Source organism: Salmo trutta, chromosome 32, assembly GCF_901001165.1.
Source record: "Salmo trutta chromosome 32, fSalTru1.1, whole genome shotgun sequence".
In the NCBI taxonomy this organism is placed as follows: Eukaryota; Metazoa; Chordata; class Actinopteri; order Salmoniformes; family Salmonidae; genus Salmo; species Salmo trutta.
In genome coordinates this window covers 11,042,307-11,063,920 of record NC_042988.1, presented here as the reverse complement: position 1 = coordinate 11,063,920, position 21,614 = coordinate 11,042,307, and the positions used below count along the sequence as shown (strand labels likewise).

Below are 21,614 nucleotides of genomic sequence, written 5' to 3'. Positions count from 1 at the left end.
CATTTGTGGGCAGAACTGAAAAAGCGTGTGCGAGCAAGGATGCCTACAAACCTGACTCTGTCACACCAGCTCTGTCAGAAGGAATGGGCCAAAAATCACCCAACTTATTGTGGGAAGCTTGTGGAAGGCTACCTGAAATGTTTGACCCAATTTAAACAATTTAAAACCAATGCTGCCAAATGCTTATTGAGTGTATATAAACTTCTGACCCACTGGGAATGTGATGAAAGAAATAAAAGCTGAAATAAATCATTCTCTCTACTATTATTCTGACATTTCACATTCTTAAAATAAAGTGGTGATCCTAACTGACCTAAGACAGGGAATTTTTACAAGGATTAAATGTCAGGAATTGTGAAAAACTGAGTTTAAATGTATTTGGCTAAGGTGTATGTAAACTTTCAATTTCAACTGTATATAAGAATGGATTAACTTTTTCAATGATAGTTAAGGATACTGTAGGCCTAGTTACCACATTGGATTTATTAACTACAAAAAGGTAAGAAGGATTTTTAATTCTGGTGCCGCTCTGCACACACAAGTATGTTAGCTAGCTAGCTCAAAGGACATTCAAAATTCCTTCATAGAAGCCACTCCTCGGTATAATTCTGTGGACCTAATTCATATAATGCATGTCATAATAAGATGCCCAGCACTTCAAGCCTCCTCCTCAACCCTCTCTCGCTCTCTCCCCACCCGCAGAATTTCAGTCGCATCTTGCGCCATAGGCTACACTTGTCTGTCCATGACGCATGTAAACAACTAACTTGCCTGCTCTATCCGCAATGATTGGTGAACTAAATGAATGAGCTAAATGTAAAAAATGGTCGATTTCACAGGTTAAAAAAGGAACGGAAACTAATGATATGAACCAGTACTTTTTGGGGGTTTGAGCCGATTCAGAACTTTGTTTTGCTGGTCGGAACAGTGGAACGAAACAAATATTTTGAAAAATGATGTTCAGAACAAAACAACTGGAAAATAATTCAGGTTCCAACCCCTGTTATGTGATTGATGAGGATGCTGAGTTACTATACTGTAGATCCTCACTATCTAGGGTTGTGATTGAAGTGTTGCTAAATGTGTATGTGCAGAAGAGCGTATCTCATCTATACATTTTGAAAGTTCTATGGTGTCATCGCTTTACTTCAGAGATTATCTGTTATGTGTTTTAATAAGACAAGCAGTTAAACGAGAGACTATTGAAGGATTGATCCATCAATACAATATTGGGATCAATACTGATCAATATCATTGCCTTACCATGGTGGATCAGTGTTATTGGTATCTGTGAAATATGCTGATCTTGTGTGTGTGTGTGTTCTGCATATTGCCATCAAATTAGGTATTTTTACAATGATAAAATATGTCCACCCATACCTGTGCCTTGAGAGGGTTCCCGTACTAAACTGAGTGGTTTTGTCTTCCCTGCCTTTTCTTTTGGCACTTTCTTGTCTGAGAAAACTGAGAAACCATGACAACGTCATCTGAGCCCCCTGCCCATAACAAGCACCTAATGGTCCATGAGAATGCTGCCCATTGGAATCTGTTGTTCTGTTGACATGGCAATGGACAGGAGAGGGAGTCTTGTCTTGATGTAAGGTATTATGACTATGTGGACTGTGGGTGAAAGGACTTGTGAAGAGCAGGAATGATGAAAGGAAGGAATTCCAAATGATGATGATGATTACCGAGCTGATGAGAAGAATAAGGACTACTCTCCTCTCGTTGTTACTCTGCTACTCCCAGGGGTCAAGAGCTGGGGTCACAGTTAATGAGGTTCTGGACCTTGCTTTATAGAGACGCATCATAATTGAAATATGTGTTTGAGAGAGAGAGGAAAAAGAACGACAGCGCATCATTTTTCCTTTGATGATGGTTTGGTCTGTGTATGTGCTTCCAGTTGTGTTTGCATCATTATGTGTCTCTCTGGCCTGTCAAATCTATAGAAAACCCATTATCTGTGAAAAACGACCCTCAAAGTCACTGGACTTTGGCTCTCAGAACTGCGCTTTCTCCATTCTGCTAGAATTAAAAGAGAAAAAGAGAGAATTTAGTGTGAACTTTCCTAGCTGTGCCCTCTGGCTTTTTCAATCCTACAGCTCCTCCCGTCTTACATGGCTTTACGTTCCATAAGCGGCTGAGTGAGAATTGCAGGGCAAGCTTTCCCCGACACTGAGACAGAGCCGATGGGGATGAGTAGAGGACACTGTAGCGTCCTTGAAAATCAGAACAATTCAGCACGCTTTTAGTCAGAGAGCTTTTCTTTGTTGTTCTTTGTCTCGCTACTCTGTAAATACAGGACTGTTGAGAATCAGCTTCTTGGCAGAGAGTATGTACAAAATAAAGTTCATAGACATTGGATAGTGCTCAGTTGAGACTTTATAAAAAAAACACACATAGTGTTTAGAGTTTAGAAAAGTTTATTAAAGTGGCACTCCACAATATAACAACAATTGACAAGATATCTTTTAGATGAAAAACCAACATTGGAGACTACCCAGGGAGAGTCTTGAGGAACTATAAACATCCATGATACAGTATCATAAGCTTTTGTTGTCAGCCGTATTCAAACCTGCACAGGAACCTCAATGGATGTCTAGTCCATTGCCTTAATCACTCAGCCAGGACAACCTGATAGTCTTGACACACAAACAGTGCCCTGATGCTGACTCTTATCATTGAGTGTTCAGAAGCAGCATGAAGGGGGCACAATGCAGGGTCTCGGTGTGTGTGTGTCTGTTATTGTTAGGGTTCAACAGTTCGTATTCAGAATGACTGATGGAAAGATGTGTTTTGTGCGACTGTATCAGAGTGGCAGTTTGTATGTGACCATCACGCAACTTCCTTTGTTTGCTATTGTTTGCTCAGCAGAGCAGTGCATGGCATGGCCCATGCTACAGTGTGAAGTTGAGTGGCTCTCTGTTCTCTGATGCTGTTGACACACACGCACACACAATAACTGATACTCAATGAGAGAAAGGAGGTGGTTCCCCAGTCTGATCACATGGCCCCGGCAGTAATCACATGGCCCTGGCCTAAAACCAACAATACAATGATAACACCTCTGTTTGCACTTCATTGCAACGGGGGTATAGCTCAGTGGTAGAGCAATTGACTGCAGATCAATAGGTCCCTGGTTCAAATCCGGGTGCCCCCTCGTTTTCTCTTGGATTTCTGTTGTAGTCAAACGTCACAATACATTTGCTTCAATTTGATGATGTTTTCTCTGTCTCCAGTCACTTATTAGATCAGATAACCTCGCGATATCGGTCAGTCAGCAAACAGCACCTCTGAGAATGGAGATGTTTGACAAATGATAGCTCTCCCCCTCCATCTGGGTCCTCATCTGTCAGGGATCACTCCATCCTCCTCCTGTCCATCTGCAGGAGCGATTGCTTCTGTCTTCCAATACACCTTTCAAACCAATACGTTTTTTTGCCAACTTTTCTTTATATGTGAAAGGTATTGCCGGACACAAAGCCTCTACTTTTATTTCCGCCAACCGACCTAGTCATGATTGTGGTAAAGTTCTGCTTACGGCTTACATGCTGACAAGACCGCAGGTGCCATCACGCGCATGTTGATTTTGTCCACCCACACCAGACAAGATCAGGTCATGCAGGTTGAAATATCAAAACAAACTCTGAACCAACTACATTAATTTGGGGACAGGCTGAAAAGCATTAAACATTTATGGCAATTTAGCTAGCTAGCTGTTCCTAGCTAATTTGTCCTGGGATATAAACATTGGGTTGTTATTTTACCTGAAATGCACAAGGTCCTCTACTCCGACAATTAATCCACAGATAAAAGGGTAAACCGAGTTAGTTTCTAGTAATCTCTCCTCCTTCAGGCTTCTTCTTCTTCTTTGGACTTTATATGATGGTTGACAACCAACTTTAAGGTGCATTAACACTACCAACTGGACCTTAGTTCATCTTTCAATCACCCATGTGGGTATATGCTCCTAAAAACTAATGAGGAGATACGAGAGGTGGGACTTGCAGCGCGTCAAGTGTCACGAATAGAACCAAGTTCTATTTGAGCGCTTGGCTACCCAGGCACTTGTTGACGTGCGTGAGCAGGGTGGGTGCAATGAGAGAAAAAAAAGAGACCGTGTTTGTATGCGGCTTTATTAACTCAATAATATACAGTGCCAGTCAAAAGTTTGGACACACCTACTCATTCATGGGTTTTTCTTTATTTTTTACTATGTTCTACATTGTAGAATAGTAGTGAAGACATAACTATGAAATAACACATATGGAATCATGTAGTAACCAAAAAAGTGTTAAACAAATGAAAATATATTTTAGATTTTAGATTCTTCAAAGTAGTACCCTTTTCCTTGATGACAGCTTTGCACACTCTTGGCATTCTCTCAACCAGCTTCACCTGGAATGCTTTTTTAGTGGGATTATCATTTAACATGCAAAACTGAATGACGGGTCGCCACTGCTATAATGTAGCCTAAATCAAGTAGGCCTATTATTATTTTGCTTGATCGCATATAAGCAACTCCAAAAGCCTGCGGAGGTTGTGAAATATGAACACGAGACACACATACTTTAGAAAATATAGATTGCTATTATTTTCTATCGGTATTATGAAGATACTCTCAATGTAAGACCCTACGCCTACTCCCTACGAAAGCAGAGTGAGGGTAGGAAACACATGAAACGTGGAACAAAAATAGCATAGACTTGCCTTGGGCTCTGTTTCAAAATATATCTTTTTTTATATGAAAGCAGTTCCACATGTTGCCTTGACGCGAGCTGTGTGGTAAAAATATTATTTGTATTTTATTCTGTTATATTTCATTATGTAGCCTACTGTAAAATATGTGTGTTGACTGTGATCAGGGTAGCCTTGTCTGTTTAATGAACAAAGATACCTATTGATTTCATGTGCATGGCGCAGCTACGTAGCCAATAGGCTGCACAGACACCCACATCGGCCACGTACTGCCACTCTTAAAGTTGCCGGCATGTGCACGGGAGATAATAATCTGGTAAAAATGGGACTGTATGAATTGGATTTAAAAAAAACATTGTCTCATTACTCAAACTCTTCTCCCTGTATTTCAAGGCTCACTGTAGAGAAATCGCTCTCCCCCGGCTTCCATCCATGATATTGTCCTTATTGAGTATTCTCCCCTACATTTTTAATTTAAGTTAACACAATTACTCCCCTATGAATTGTTTATCACTCCACCTTCAGATCTTTCTCTCCAATCTCAGAGAAATTGTTCCCGCTCAGATCTTGTATTCAATCTTTGAGCGATTTCTCCTCTCGCTGAGCCTAAGTGTGGGTATGAGAGCTTGCGTCCCAAATCGCACTCTACTCCTTTTATATAGTGCCATTCGGGATACACACAGAGACAGCAATGATAGTTAAGGGAGGACTTTTATCACTCGCCCAGATTGGTATAATTGGACGTGTTCAATGGTGCCGTGAAGCCATGCAGTAAGAGGAGTCGAAGGAGAGAGCCAGCCTTCATCATCCAGATGGGAGAAGTAAAGTGAATTAACAGACCCAACATTCAGAGAACCCCTGTGGAGTAGAACACCCTCTGTGTGGCATTTAACAAAGCAGACCTGCATCAGCTCATCCAGTACTGCCTGGGAGATGGGGAGAGCGGCAGAATTAACTTGAATTTGAGTCTCCAATTTACATCAATGAATGATGTACGTGAAAGTCATTGTATGCGCTTATCTCGACTCTGAATCGACCCATAAGAGAGAGAAATATGAATATGACTACATTGGTATGTTACACGGGCAGGCATGTTATTTTCCTGATGGAGGTGGTGAGTGGGCGTTTGAAAAGGAGCCCGGCTGGAAGCGATGTGTGTAACAGCCGTGCTCTGCTCGACACTGCAGCACTGATGAAATCCACTCTGTGGTCTATTGATCTGGCCTGCAGTTTGATTGATGCTGTCTTTAAAAATTCATTAAGTTGAGGCATGGGGGAGCTGCAGGGCAGCGGGTGCTCCTGTAGGGCACGTTTGTCTATGTTTACAGAGCCACCAGCATTCACTCAACAGCAGGAAAAGACACTAGGCCTAATGAGTCTGTGTGTTGTTGTGTTACTCTGTACCACACACACACACACACACACGTGATTTGAAATCCCTGTAGTTTTGAAGTGCATATGTTGGAATATGCCCTCATCTCTGTGAAGTGCTTGGTGTGACTACGTTTGCTATTGATTCCTGCATGTACCTAGAGCTCTGCACTGCTGCTGCCTGTACCCATAAATCACATGACAACTACAGGACGACGACCTCGGGGATTCACTCTCATCGACCCCTACATCCATTTAAACATGTGGCGATACTACAGAGTTGGGTCAAAAGTAGTAGTGCATTATGTAGGTTGCCATTTGGAATGCAGACCACGTGTCAGAGTGAGGCCACAGAGGAGCAGGCAGCACACAAAGAGTTAATGATCATCAGAATAGAGCAAGTCCCCCCTCATAGGGAAAACAGCAGGTTGATGAGGGATGCCGTTTACTATTAAGACACGCTGTTAGTTAAGACTGCATGCTTCAATTAGCTGGGTAGTGCTTAAAGGACGGACTGGGAAGGGGCCTGGGGTTAATGTTCTACTCAGGGTTAGAGGGAGAGAATGGACTGTACGGCAGGGGAGGGAGAGGGGGAGAGCGTACTTGCCTCTAGTAAGAATGCTGCAGAGGGAAGCCTTGACTTGCACATGAAACTCTGCCTGCCTGGATGTTGGTTGTTTGAAGCAGGGAAATTAGAATTTGGGTATGGCTGTGCTCCTGCTTCAGCCCTGGATCTCGCCCACTCTGCTGTTCCAGAGTGGGAAGAGTTTACATACACACACACACCGCTCCACTCCAGCACAGAACTCGCTTGCTTCTGTGTGTGTACACTCTTAGAAAAAAAGGGTTCTGGAATGGTTCTGCGGCTGTCCCCACAAGAGAACCCTTTTTGGTTTCAGGTAGAACTCTTTTGGGTTCCATGTGGAACTCTTTGTAAAAAGGGTTCTACGTGGAACCTAAAAGGGTTCAACTTGGAATCGAAAGGGGTTCTCTATGTGGAAAGCCGAAGAGCCCTTTTTGGGAACCATAACAATAACCTTTATTCTGAGTGTTTGTGTGTGTGTGCTCTTATACAGCTAAGAACTTACTAGAGTTTAGTATGAGAGACTCCTTCATTGAAGATGGATGATTGTCCAACAGTGTTCTCTAGAAGGCATTTGTAGCTCTGTTGAAGGGGGTGCTTGTGTGCGTGCATGACTCCAGTTGGATTGTGTGTGGGGGAGTGCATTTACACGTGTGTGTGTGTGTGTGTGTGTGTGTGTGTGTGTGTGTGTGTGTGTGTGTAAGAAGCGAGTGGTTTATGAGTAGAGTAGACTGCATGTGTATAAAAATGGGCCCCTGGCTTTCTAATCCCCATATTATTTTCATTACTGGGTTAGATTGAAAAATGGCACCTCTGGCTGCATGCAGCAGGTTACAGTGAGGGTAAAAAGTATTTCATCCCCTGCTGATTTTGGACGTTTGCCCACTGACAAAGAAATGATCAGTCTATAATTTTAATGGTAGGTTTATTTGAACAGTGAGAGACAGAATAACAACAACAAAAATCCTGAAAAACGCATGTCAAAAATGTAATAAATTGATTTGCATTTTAATGAGGGAAATAAGTATTTGACCCCTCTGCAAAACATGACTTAGTACTTGGTGGCAAAACCCTTGTTGGCAATCAGAGGTCAGACGTTTCTTGTAGTTGGCCACCAGGTTTGCACACATCTCAGGAGGGATTTTATAGACTGATAATTTCTTTGTCAGTGGGCAAACGTACAAAATCAGCAGGGGATCAAATACTTGTTTCCCTCACTGTACATAACAGTCATGTAAAAACCTGACAAAATAATTTGTTCTTCCTTGGAATTTGCGTCACATCCCATATATTCCCAAAGGAAACTTTTCAAAATGCTGGTTTTTCACCTGCAGAGATAAACAAAGAGATAAGCATGGCTTGTGTGTTTGTGGAGAGGTCTGTCAGCCAGTGAGTCAGCAAGACATCCAGCCAGTCAGTGAGAGCCTTATGGAATAATGAGTCCCCATTGTTCTGAAGCATAGTTTTTTTTTATCGCTTTGGAACTATTTTCACAAGTATGTGGCACATTTTCACAACTCAGTACAAAATCAATAAAATGCAACTTAATGATATCTTTAATTTAGTCGTTTTAACTACCAGTTAATCCAATAGCAAACAATGCAAGATACGTGTTTCAAAGCGCCCTTAGAAGTGCTAAAGTAATATGCTACAGTACTGTAAATTATAGTAGATTACACAATTCACATTAGGTAATACATTACCACATTACCACATTACCTAACAAAATTGACAGAAAATCTATAATTTCCATAATATCTATCCGATGTGTGATCAATGAAGACATCCTCTACAATCATTTATGCAACAAACAAAAAAACAATCAGATATAATTGCGACATAGGTGTACTGTCTGTAAAAAAAACATGTATAAATTAAATAAGATAAATTAAATGAAAATAAATTAATGTTTAGCATGCATTAATTTGCATCAAGCCTGTCTTGAGCATTTGGCCATAAATTCTCATCCACATCACAGTGAATGTCCTCATTGTTCATGCACTCACCATTTCCACCACTGCCCACTCCTGCTGGTTGGTCAGCACATGGCCACGACCACCAGCCTGGGGTCTTCTATCAATTCTTAGGGTAAATCAGAGTGTATTGTCAATAGATCATGTTACAGTATTATTACAGTATGTTTTGTGAATTTGCATGCATTGCAATATGTCATTTACTGTAAATGTAATGGTTGAGCATAGTGCATATCCTGCAGACTTACCGGTTTTCTTGCTGAAATGTTCTCATGATCAAATTGACATGGTCAACGACAATGGCCCGGACGACATTAGACACAACAGTTTCCTGCCGTCTGCTTCCCTCTCTCTGATGTTCACCTCTTAGATGTGGCCCATGACCAAGCTGCCTGTAAATTACCATAAAATTCATGGTAACCCTTTTAAGGTGTACTGTTGTCTTGTATTTGTGATAGGTAATTATGGAAATCTAAGAGAAAATGAGGGGGCACCCGGATTTGAACCAGGGACCTAATGATCTGCAGTCAATTGCTCTACCACTGAGCTATACCCCCTGTTGAAAGCTTGCTGCAAGTGTTATCATTATGTTGTTGGTTTTAGGCCAGGGCCATGTGATCACAATTACCAGGCCAGTGCACCGCCCTCTTTTCACTCTTTCAGGCTCAGGTCACATCAGTGTGCTTCTCAGGACACAGAGTTCTCTATGAAAAAACAATCAGGTTGTTGTGGCTGAGTGGTTAAGGTGATGGACTAGAAAGCCAAAATTTACAAAATAAACTAAAGTAAAAAATTAAACACAAAGTAACACAAATAACAATGTGTGGGGGTACAAGTTGGGTCATTTGTACATGTAGGTAGGGGTAAAGTGACTATGCATAGATAATAAACAGCAAGTAGCAGCAGTATAAAAACACATGAAGTGGCAAAAGACAGAAATAACTGCACAACTCTCATCTCCTTCTCCCTCACTCCCTACCTTTAACATCAGTAGTGTTCCCCTCAAAGCACCACCCCTGGTGCTGCTCTCTCTCTGAAGTCCACACTCTGTCAATAGAGTCTCTGCTTCCTTCGGACGCCATCGTGCCAGGGTCTTCAAAAATCTAAACCCCAAGACCCAAACCAAGGTGGCAGTATACAATGCTGTTTGTTTCTCCACCCTGCTTTATGTCTCAAAGACCTGGACCCCATATAGGCGCCACATCAACATCTTGGAAGCCTTCGACATCAGGTGCCTCCAATGCGTCTTTGGGAGGACAGACTATCCCATAATGAGATTTCACCAACGCCAAGTCGACCTGTATCGAAACAAGCATGGCTAAAGGACACCTCTGTTGGCTTGGCCACGTAATCCGAATGCCTGAACACTGCCTCCCACGCCAAGTTCTCTACGGCCAACTGAGTGCAGCCAAACGCTCTGCGGGAGGTCAGACAAAAGCGCTTTAAAAGGCCACAGCATGGACCCGCCGAAGCTCTGCAACATTGATCCCTCAAGCCTGGAAAACCCTTGTACTCGACAGGTCCACCTGGCAGTCCACCTGTGCCAGGGAGGTTCAGCACCTGGAAGGTGCCATCCTATAGAAGAGAAGTGAGAAACGCACCCAGAGTCTCCAACGCGGAGCTGGAATCACGCTTTCGGAATTCCAACATACGTGTTCCACCAGCAGCAGATTGTGCGGCTCCCGCAACGGTCTCCACAGCCACATGAAGTTGCATCAGGGCCAGAAGTGTTGATCCCAACCACCCCTTCCCCCAATCATGCGCGCGCATGCGTGCGTGTATTCGTGCGTGCGTGCGTGCGTGTGTGTATTCTTATTGAACGTTTACCCATCCCTAGCGGACTAAACTCCACTCCATGGTGAAGGATGTTTATGATGAACTTCCCCAACAGACTGGAGCAGAGACCAGGCTTTGTGAAATCTAGCTCTGAGAACATTGGTTAATTCTTTAAAAAAAATCTATATATAATGAAACGCCTATGAAACACCTATGTTTGTCCTCTGTAGTTCTTGCCTTTCTTCGTTTGCTGAAATCCATATTTTTTGGGTCAAATACACCACTGACATTTTGCTAATTTCTGTTTCTTGAAGATCAAATCAAATCGTATTAGTCACATGCGCCGAATACAACAGGTGTAGACCTTACAGTGAAATGCTTACTTACGAGCCCCTAACCAACATTGCAGTTTAAAAAAATATGGATAAGAATAAGAGATAAAAGTAACAAGTAATTAAAGAGCAGCAGTAAAAAAGAACAATATTTACAGGGGGGTGCCGGTACAGAGTCAATGTGCGGGGGCACTGGCTAGTTGAGGTAGTGTGTACATGTAGGTAGAGTTAATTAAAGTGACTATGCATAGATGACAACAGAGAGTGGCAGTGGTGTGGAGAGGGGAGGGGGGGGCAATGCAAATTGTCTGGGTAGCCATTTGACTAGAGTTCAGGAGTCTTATGGCTCGGGGGTAGAAGCTGTTTAGAAGCCTCTTGGACCTAGACTTGGCGCTCCGGTACCGCTTACCGTGTGGTAGCAGAGAGAACAGTCTATGACTAGGGTGGCTGGAGTCTTTGACAATTTTTAGGGCCTTTGACACCGCCTGGTATAGAGGTCCTGGATGGCAGGAAGCTTGGCGTCAGGAATGTACTGGGCCGTTTGCACTACCCTCTGTAGTGCCTTGCAGTCGGAGGCCGAGCAGTTGCCATACCAGGCAGTGATGCAACCAGTCAGGATACTCTCGATGGTGCAGCTGTAGAACATTTTGAGGATCTGAGGACCCATGCCAAATCTTTTCAGTCTCCTGAGGGGGAATAGGTTTTGTCGTGCCCGCTTCACGACTGTCATGGTGTGCTTGGACCATGTTAGTTTGTTGGTGATGTGGACACCAAGGAACTTGAAGCTCTCAACCTGCTCCACTGCATGTTGAGAGAATGGGGATGGGGGCGTGCTCGGTCCTCTTTTTTCCTGTAGTCCACAATCATCTCCTTTGTCTTGATCACGTTGTGGGAGAGGTTGTTGTCCTGGCACCACATGGCCAGGTCTCTGACCTCCTCCCTATAGGCTGTCTCATCGTTGTCGGTGATCAGGCCTACCACTGTTCTGTCATCGGCAAACTTAATAATGGTGTTGGAGTCATGCCTGGCTGTGCAGTCATGAGTGAACAGGGAGTACAGGAGGGGACTGAGCATGCACCACTGAAGGTGCGTGCTCAGGATCAGCGTGTTGAGGATTAGCGTGGCGGATGTGTTGTTACCTACCCTTACCACCTGGGGTCGGCCCGTCAGGATGTCTAGGATCCAGTTGCAGAGGGAGGTGTTTAGTCCCTGGGTCCTTAGCTGATTGATGAGCTTTGAGGGCACTATGGTGTTGAACGCTGAGCTGTAGTCAGTGAATGGCATTCTCACATAGGTGCTCCTTTTGTCCAGGTGGGAAAGGGCAGTGTGGAGTGCAATAGAGACTGCATCATCTGTGTATCTGTTGGGGCGGCATGCAAATTGGGCTGTGTCTAGGGTTTCTGGGATGATGGTGTTGATGTGAGCCATGACCAGCCTTTCAAAGCACTTCATGGCTACAGACGTGAGTGCTACGGATTGGTAGCCATTTAGGCAGATTACCTTAGTGTTCTTGGGCACAGGCACTATTGTGGTCTGCTTACAACATGTAGGTATTACAGACTTGGACAGGGAGAGTTTGAAAATGTTAGTGGAGACACTTGCTAGTTGGTCAGCGCATCCTCGCAGTACACGTCCTGGTAATCCGTCTGGCCCTGCGGCCTTGTGAATGTTGACCTGTCTAATGGTCTTACTCACATCAGCTGCAGAGAATGTGATCCCACAGTCTTCCGGTACAGCTCGTGCTCTCATGCATGTTTCAGTGTTATTTGCCTTGTTATTTGTTATTTGCCTATTTGCATAGAAGTAGTTTAGCTCATCCGGTAGGTTCGTGTCACTGGGCAGCTCTCGGCTGTGCTTCCCTTTGTAGTCTGTAATGGTTTGCAGGCCCTGCCACATCCAACTAGCGTCAGAGCCGGTGTAGTACGAGTCGATCTTAGTCCTGTATTGATGCTTTTCCTGTTTGATGGTTCGTCAGAGGGCATAGCAGGATTTCTTGTAAGCTTCCGGGTTAGAGTCCCGCTCCATGAAAGCGGCAGCCCTTGCCTTTAGCTCAGTGTGGATGCTGCCTGTAATCCCTGGCTTCAGGTTGGGTTATGTATGTACGGTCACTGTGGGGTCGACGTCATTGATGCACTTAGTGATGAAGCCAATGACAAATGTGGTGTACTCCTCAATGCCATTGGAGGAATCACGGAACATATTCCAGTCTGTGCCAGCGAAAAAGTCCTGTAGCTTAGCATCTGCTTCATCTGACCACTTTTTTATTGATCTAGTCACTGGTGCTTCCGGCTATAATTTTTGTTTGTAAACAGGAATCAGGAGGATGAATTATGGTCAGATTTGCCAAAAGGAGGGCGAGGGAGAGCTTTCTATGCATCTCTGTGCGTGGAGTGTAGGTTGTCCAGAGTTCTTTTCCCTCTGGTTGCACATTTAACATGCTGATAGAAATTTGGTAAAACTGATTTAAGTGTCCCTGCATTAAAGTCCACGGCTACTAAATCAAATCAAATTTTATTTGTCACATACACATTCGTATTGTGCCGCTAGAGGTGAAATTCTTGGACCGGCGCAAGACGGACGAAAGCGAAAGCATTTGCCAAGAATGTTTTCATTAATCAAGCAGATGTTAATGTGAGTGTAGCGAAATGCTTGTGCTTCTAGTTCCGACCATGCAGTAATATCTAACAAGTAATCTAACAATTTCACAACAACTACCTTATACACACAAGTGTAAAGGAATGAATAATAATATGTACATAAAGATATATGAATGAGCGATGGCCGAACGGCAATGGCAAGATGCAGTAGATGGTATAGAGTACAGTATATACATATGAGATGAGTAATGTAGGGTATGTAAACATTATATAAAGTGGCATTGTTTAAAGTGGCTAGAGATGAGTCAGTATGTTGGCAGCAGCCACTCAAAGTTAGTGATGGCTGTTTAACAGTCTGATGGCCTTGAGATAGAAGCTGTTTTTCAGTCTCTTGGTCCCCGCTTTGATGCACCTGTACTGACCTCGCCTTCTGGATGATAGCGGGGTGAACAGGCAGTGGCTCGGGTGGTTATTGTCCTTGATGATCTTTTTGACCTTCCTGTGACATCGGGTGTCAGGTAGGGTGGAGGTGATATGGTCCTTGACTAGTCTCTCAAAAGCACTTCATGATGACGGAAGTGAGTGCTACGGGGCGATAGTCATTTAGCTCAGTTACCTTAGCTTTCTAGGTAACAGGAACAATGGTGGCCCTCTTGAAGCATGTGGGAACAGCAGACTGTGATAAGGATTGATTGAATATGTCCGTAAACACACCACTAGGAGCGCTGGGTGAGCAGGGTGAGCGTTTTAATGTTTGCTTATGGCGAATACAGCTCATTCAATGCTATCATCGTGCCAGCCTCTGACTGTGGTAGTATGTAAACATCTACAAAGAATATAGATGAAAACTCTCTTGGTAGGTAGTGTGGTCTGCAGCTTATCATGAGAAACTCTACCTCAGGCGAGCAATTGCTCAATACTTCCTTAGACTTCCTCATAGGAGACGGTAGCGTCAAAATTATGTACAAAAATAGTTTAAAAAAAAGTTATAAACAAAAAAAAACACAATCGAAAATTATGTACAAAAATAGTAAAAAAAAAAGTTATAAACAAAAAAAAACACAATCGGTTGCGGGCACGTAAAATGTCTGCCTTCTGTTCCGGCGACATGGCAACTGAACTCTCATCTCCTTCCGCCTCACTCCCTACTTTACATTGGAATCTTCCCGTGCAGGTTTGAATCCTGCTGACAACGGAATCTTTTAATTTGTATGATGACTGTCTCTCCTGTCTCGCTTTGCTGGTATGGCTATTTCCAGTTTGGGCATGGCTTTTACTACACAGCAGCAGGAATTGTCCATAATCTCAAATTTATGGGAAGAATTCTGCTGGAAAAATATTGTAAAATTTTTTGGGACCGCCAACAATCCAGTCAAAATACTCGACTAACAACACATTGGAGAAACAGCAAAAAAACTGAAGCTAATCAGAACGAGCCCTCAATCATACAGTGCTACGCCCCAAGCAAAGATAAGGACGAGGAGACAAAGGATATTTTCTACTGTTAGGTTCTAATTCTCAGAGTAAAAAACTCAGCGGACATTATGAAAGCTTACACTCTACCCACCTCCCTCCTCTTCCTTCTCTTCCACTTTCTTTGTCAGTGGGCAAACGTACAAAATCAGCAGGGAATCAAATACTTTTTTCCCTCACTGTATATACCTTCCTCCTATTACCATTCACTTCTGGTGTAGACCCTCTAAACCTCAGCACTCCCTCAGTGACGTTAATAAGTATATTTCATATTCTCAGAACCCAACACTACCATAGACTACAAAACATGTTGGACAAGCAGAGGGAAAGACGTAACAATACTCATGGTAGATTTCAATGCTAAGATAGGATCAGACAACAGTGGCTTTGAGGAAATCATGGACTTGGCGAGATGAATGAGAATTGGGAGATGTTTGCAAACATATGCGCATCAAACAAGCTTGTCAAGAGAGGGAGTGTGTTTCCCCATAAGAGAATACACAAAGCAACATGGATCTCCCCAGACCAGAGGACAGAGAATCAAATAGATCACATTTGTATAGTGCAGAAGTTTAGGAAATCAACGCAAGACATTTAGATTGAGATTTTATTGGGATCCCCTTTAGCCGATGCCAATGGCGAAAGCTAGTCTTCCTGGTGTCTGACACAACGAAATAGATACTACAGACATTACAGACTTACCTAACTACATATACATATTCCTTAACTAGGTTATAGGTCAGGTATGGGAGAGGCATTGTGTTGTTTTATACATTTTTTAAAGCTAATATTGCTGTTTGCTTGAGTAATTTGAGATGAAAGGGAGTTTCTTGTGATCATGGCTCCATATAATACTGTGCATTACATTGAATTCATTCTGTATTTGGGGACTGTGAAGAGTCTAGTGGCAAGTCTAGTGGGGTAAGTATGTCAGTCAGAGCTATATGGAAGTTGATTATACAGACAAAAAACTAGAATTGATGCAATCAATCTCTCCTCTACTTTGAGCCAAGAGAGACTGACATGAATAATGTTGACATTAGCCCTGTGTGTACATTGAAGGGCAAGACGTGCTGCTCCGTTCTGGGCCAGCATGGAGGTCCAAAGGAGAGTGGATGCAGCCTACCACCACTACCTGGTTCTGGCTAAGCTAAGGCTGAAACTTAAGAAGATCTGGCCATCAAAGAACAGAAGAACGCATTACAACGTGGACCTCCTAAAGGAAAAGGAAACTACTGCGCTGTTTTGCATCACCCTCTTTAACAGATACCAGGTCCTGCAAGAGGCAGAGGAAGAAAATCTAAAGAGGACGTTGAGGCTAAAAAGCCAGATCAGCCTTCGTCTCTCTGAGGAGGAACATCTGAAGCTCCAAGAAGATAACAACCCACACAAAAATCGGGCTTTTTAATACTAATGTCCAATCAGTATTGGTCTATCGATCAGAAACATGGAGAACATCAAATCAACAATAAATGACTACCCAAAGGTTCATAAACAAGTGTCTCATTCCAAAATCATGTGCGTTAATATGGAGCTGGTCCCACTTTTGCTGCTATAACAGTCTCCACTCTTCTGGGAAGACAGTGGAGGGAGGAATAGCAGTAAGGATAGCTGTAAGAGGAAGAAGAGTAGGAAGGTGGGTAGAGTGTAAGAGTAGGAAGGTGGGTAGAGTGTAAGAGAAGGAAGAGTAGGGAAGAGTGTAAGAGAAGGAAGAGGAGGGAGGTGGGTAGAGTGTAAGAGTAGGAAGGTGGGTAGAGTGTAAGAGTAGGAAGGTGGGTAGAGTGTAAGAGTAGGGAGGTGGGTAGAGTGTAAGAGAAGGAAGAGTAGGGAAGAGTGTAAGAGAAGGAAGAGGAGGGAGGTGGGTAGAGTGTAAGAGTAGGAAGGTGGGTAGAGTGTAAGAGTAGGAAGGTGGGTAGAGTGTAAGAGAAGGAAGAGTAGGGAAGAGTGTAAGAGAAGGAAGAGGAGGGAGGTGGGTAGAGTGTAAGGGAAGGAAGAGTAGGGAGGTGGGTAGAGTGTAAGAGAAGGAAGAGTAGGGAGGTGGGTAGAGTGTAAGGGAAGGAAGAGTAGGGAGGTGGGTAGAGTGTAAGGGAAGGAAGAGTAGGGAGGTGGGTAGAGTGTAAGAGAAGGAAGAGTAGGGAAGAGTGTAAGAGAAGGAAGAGGAGGGAGGTGGGTAGAGTGTAAGGGAAGGAAGAGGAGGGAGGTGGGTAGAGTGTAAGAGAAGGAAGAGTAGGGAGGTGGGTAGAGTGTAAGAGAAGGAAGAGTAGGGAAGAGTGTAAGGGAAGGAAGAGTAGGGAGGTGGGTAGAGTGTAAGAGAAGGAAGAGTAGGGAGGTGGGTAGAGTGTAAGGGAAGGAAGAGTAGGGAGGTGGGTAGAGTGTAAGAGAAGGAAGAGTAGGGAGGTGGGTGGGGTGTAAGAGAAGGAAGAGTAGGGAGGTGGGTAGAGTGTAAGAGAAGGAAGAGTAGGGAGGTGGGTAGAGTGTAAGGGAAGGAAGAGTAGGGAGGTGGGTAGAGTGTAAGAGAAGGAAGAGTAGGGAGGTGGGTAGAGTGTAAGGGAAGGAAGAGTAGGGAGGTGGGTAGAGTGTAAGAGAAGGAAGAGTAGGGAGGTGGGTAGAGTGTAAGAGAAGGAAGAGGAGGGAGGTGGGTGGGTGGGGTGTAAGGGAAGGAAGAGGAGGGAGGTGGGTGGGGTGTAAGAGAAGGAAGAGTAGGGAGGTGGGTAGAGTGTAAGGGAAGGAAGAGGAGGGAGGTGGGTGGGGTGTAAGAGAAGGAAGAGTAGGGAGGTGGGTAGAGTGTAAGAGAAGGAAGAGGAGGGAGGTGGGTGGGGTGTAAGGGAAGGAAGAGGAGGGAGGTGGGTGGGGTGTAAGAGAAGGAAGAGGAGGGAGGTGGGTAGAGTGTAAGAGAAGGAAGAGGAGGGAGGTGGGTAGAGTGTAAGAGAAGGAAGAGGAGGGAGGTGGCTAGAGTGTAAGGGAAGGAAGAGGAGGGAGGTGGGTGGGGTGTAAGAGAAGGAAGAGGAGGGAGGTGGGTAGGGTGTTAGATCTGCTTAGATAAATCAGATCTGTTCTGGAGACACAGACCTGACATGGAAACTGAACTGAAACCAAGCGGTGAGCGAAGAGAAGCTGATCAAAAGGGAGGAGGAGAGACCGGCGGAAAATTGAAACTCATACTCCTCCAACTCCTCCTCCCCCACCCTCTCTTTTCCTGTCTTCTGTTCAGCTCACTTTTTTGACAGAGGAATCTAGCTTCCTCTCCTAACGATGGTTCAGGTTCTTCGGGTGCATTGCAATGAAGAAGTTGAACTTTGCACTTAACACTGTGTTAACACTAGTTTCCTTAACACACTACTAATGGGAGATTACACAGAGCTCCGAGTTAAAATAACTGTGGTTGCAACAAAAAGAACACCGGAATAAATTAGCAATATTGTCAAGCCGGCTTGATACTAGACAGCAGAAATTGTAATTGTCTGCGTTCACTACTCCTGCCCCAATGAAGTAATAATATATCCTACCAGCAGCATCAAAATCCAAAACGGAAAAAGATAAATGGAATGACATATTACAATTGAAATATGATTCGACTGAAAATGTAGTCTATGTCAAAACACGTTTAATTGCAGACAATTACCCAAAATGATGCCTACATTGAGGCTAATCTTCTGCGAAAATGAAGACCAACTTTTATTAATTACCACATTGTAAATACAAGTGAAATGGATTGCAGCAACATGTGATAGACAAATTCAATATCAATATAAAACGAAGCACTTTGCATCTGTTTCTTTGATTAAGATAACAACTTCCAAATACAATACAAGATTATTGTATAAAAATAGTGTTGCCTACAACACAATCAATATGTTGTTTAAAATGTCAAATGTGTACCCTACAGTTCAGGAATATTTTATTTTCCCCATTTGATAATATATTGACATTTTGTGAAATCATTAAGGGATTACAGAATTTGGAAAATATATATTTTTTCATTCATAAAATGTGTAGTGTAGGCTACATTGCCATAGTAAAGTTGCCGTGGTAAACAAGTAAATTACATATTTTATTTAAATTGTATGGAATGATTTGAAAATAGACCAATCACTCTTAGTTGACCAAAAGAGCAGGATTAAATTGTTCCGTCAAAATATTATTGAAAAAAAGCGAATCGAATCAGAGTCAAGAGGACGTATCAAGACCGAGACCGGGAGGGGGGCGTCACCATAATAATAAGAGACCTCTTACTGTGCAAAGGTGCATTTTTCATTGATAGGCTGGTCAGAACTGCTGTGAGCCTTTCATCATGTTCCGCTCTGTCCGAGCGAGTCGTCCGCGTGGACTATGACGCCACTCAGCCGATCCAACGGCTGGGACATGCGTCTTTGGAAATGCTCAGGACTGGAAACGTTTAAACAGTACCGGCCAAACGTTGCGAGTGCCCAACTCTCTGGTGGCAGGGGTATCTGCCAGAAGCCTCAGACTTGTGAGCCATCCAACTGAGCCAGCGACTGCTCCCCTGATGGTAAGATGTGTCTCTCTCTACAGAGTGCCTCATTCAAGTTAGTCATGTCCACACAGATCCTTATGTCCCCATTGGCTTTTGGGACCACCACCATCCCTGCACACCAGTCAGTGGGACTGTTTTAGACATAGCCCCAATTTCCTCCATCCTCCCCAACATCTTTCTTTACTTTGGCCAATAAAGGGATAGGCACATGGCGGGGGGTGGTAAGGGCATAGGGGACTGCATCCTCTATGCCCTTACCACCACCCGCCGTGTGCCTATCTAAGAGGACTGCATCCTCTATGCCCTTACAACCACCCGCCGTGTGCCTATCTAAGAGGACTGCATCCTCTATGCCCTTACCACCACCCGCCGTGTGCCTATCTAAGAGGACTGCATCCTCTATGCCCTTACCACCACCCGCCGTGTACCTATCTAAGAGGACTGCATCCTCTATGCCCTTACCACCACCCGCCGTGTGCCTATCTAAGAGGACTGCATCCTCTTTCAAGCAGATTTTGTAGTCACCTTCTAGCCTTCGTAGGCCAGCAAACACTTTTGGGAATGTATTTTTGAAAACCTCCCCTGGGTCTTCCAGTTCGCTCACTTTATCAATGAGTTGCAATACTTCAATTGCTGGCAGACCCAGCAGAGGTCTGGCCAGAGAGTCAATGACGAAGACAGGCTGGATGGCACTTTTGTCTTCACTCTTCAGTTTACTCACAAACTGCCCTAAAACTGGTAATATCTTATTACTGGGCCTGTACAGTTTTTTTGATTATAGGGAGCAAAGGGGTCATCTCTACTGTAGCTATACAGCCAAGTGGGGATTGCTGTCACAATGATACAGCCTTCACATTGAGTTTAATGTCTGAGTGCCAACCAGCATTGTTTTATCTTACTTCTCCCAGCTGTAGCTGCTGCTCCTGTAATTCAATAGAGAATCTATTCATGCTGTATGAAAAAGTAGTGTGTGATCAGGTAGAAATAAAGTCGTAACACAAGATAGCAGTTTATGTAGTCTTTCTTGGTACGCAAGAGCAGAGCCTTGAGAAGCACTTATTCTTCAAGCAAAAAAATGTATGCTTCCATTTAAGGTAACTTTAATGTAAGCTAGGAGAAAAAAATATGTTCAGAGAAGTACCACAGAATGCTTGTTGCCGAATGGCCATTAATAGCTACCCCAACAAAAAGCACTTACTGCAGACAAAACCAGTCAATGCTTTTGTTAGGGTTGCTGTTGTGACGTGTAGGTACATGTAGACTCATTAAAAAGTATTTTCTGTAATTCAATGCAGAATCATACTCCAACTTAATAGCACTTTCTGCAGTGTGATAAAAAAAGGTGCTCAAGTTGAAGTAGAATTCAGCATGTTCAAGAGCAGAGCCTAGTGGCAAAACACAGTTATGGCTAGCCCAAACAGATGCACTTATTCTTACAGCAAAAAATGTATGCTTCCATTTAAGGTAACTATAATGTGAAGCTAGGAGAAAAAACATGTTCAGAGAAGCACCACATAATGCTTGTTGTCGAATTGCCATTAACAGCTACCCCAACAAAAAGCACTTACTGCAGACGAAACCAGTCAATGCTTTTGTTAGGGTTGCTGTTGTGACGTGTAGGTACATGTAGAGTCTGACTAAAAAGTAGCTGATGTAAATCAGTGCAGAATCAGACCGTAAGTTAATAGCAATTTCTGTGCCTGATAAAATAAAGGTGCTCAAGTTGAAGTAGAATTCAGCATGTTCAAGAGCAGAGCCTAGTGGCAAAACACAGTTTTTGCTACCTCAAAGAGAAGCACTTATTAGCTATGGATTCAAATAACACTTCTGTTTGAAGTAATCTTTCAATTGTCAAAAAAAGGATAATACTGACATTCAGGTGATTTTATGCCGCATAAGTCACGTCAAACTACCCCAACAAGTAGCACTTACTGCATTATATAGACAAGTCAATGCTAGTGTTCGGGTACCTATTGTGACAGGTTTGGTAGGGAAAAGGCCACAGTCGTAGAGCTCTGGTAAATACGACTTACTGCTTTCTCCACGATGCCCATTTTTACTGGAGCTCATTCATTAGGTTGGTAGTCTTCCAAGGAGAAAAGCAACAAATAAATAGTTGTCGTCGGGTGGCCATTAACAGCTACCCCAACAAAAAGCACTTACTGCAAACAAAATTGGTCAACGCTTTTGTTAGGGTTGCTATTGTGACATGCAGGTTTCACATTAAAAAGTAATTGCTGTAATTCAATAGAGAATCTATTCATGCTCCATGAAAAGTAGTGTGTGATCGGGTAGAAATAATGCACGTAACACAAG

The 21,614-nt window shown here is 43.4% G+C and overlaps 1 long non-coding RNA gene and 2 other non-coding genes across 3 annotated transcripts; 1 reads left to right on the top strand and 2 right to left on the bottom strand.

Annotated features, from left to right (window-relative positions):
- The first annotated feature begins 3,088 nt into the window (after positions 1-3,088).
- Positions 3,089-3,160, top strand: trnac-gca (transfer RNA cysteine (anticodon GCA)). Its single transcript has one exon. It is a non-coding gene; the product is annotated as a tRNA-Cys (tRNA).
- Positions 3,161-7,790: 4,630 nt separating this feature from the next.
- On the bottom strand, positions 7,791-9,158 carry LOC115170607 (uncharacterized). The gene is made up of 3 exons (XR_003871072.1): positions 8,874-9,158; positions 8,659-8,734; positions 7,791-7,980 (listed from the first exon to the last, which is right to left on the bottom strand). It is a non-coding gene; the product is annotated as an uncharacterized LOC115170607 (long non-coding RNA).
- Positions 9,111-9,182, bottom strand: trnac-gca (transfer RNA cysteine (anticodon GCA)). The gene has a single exon. It is a non-coding gene; the product is annotated as a tRNA-Cys (tRNA).
- Positions 9,183-21,614: the final 12,432 nt, after the last annotated feature.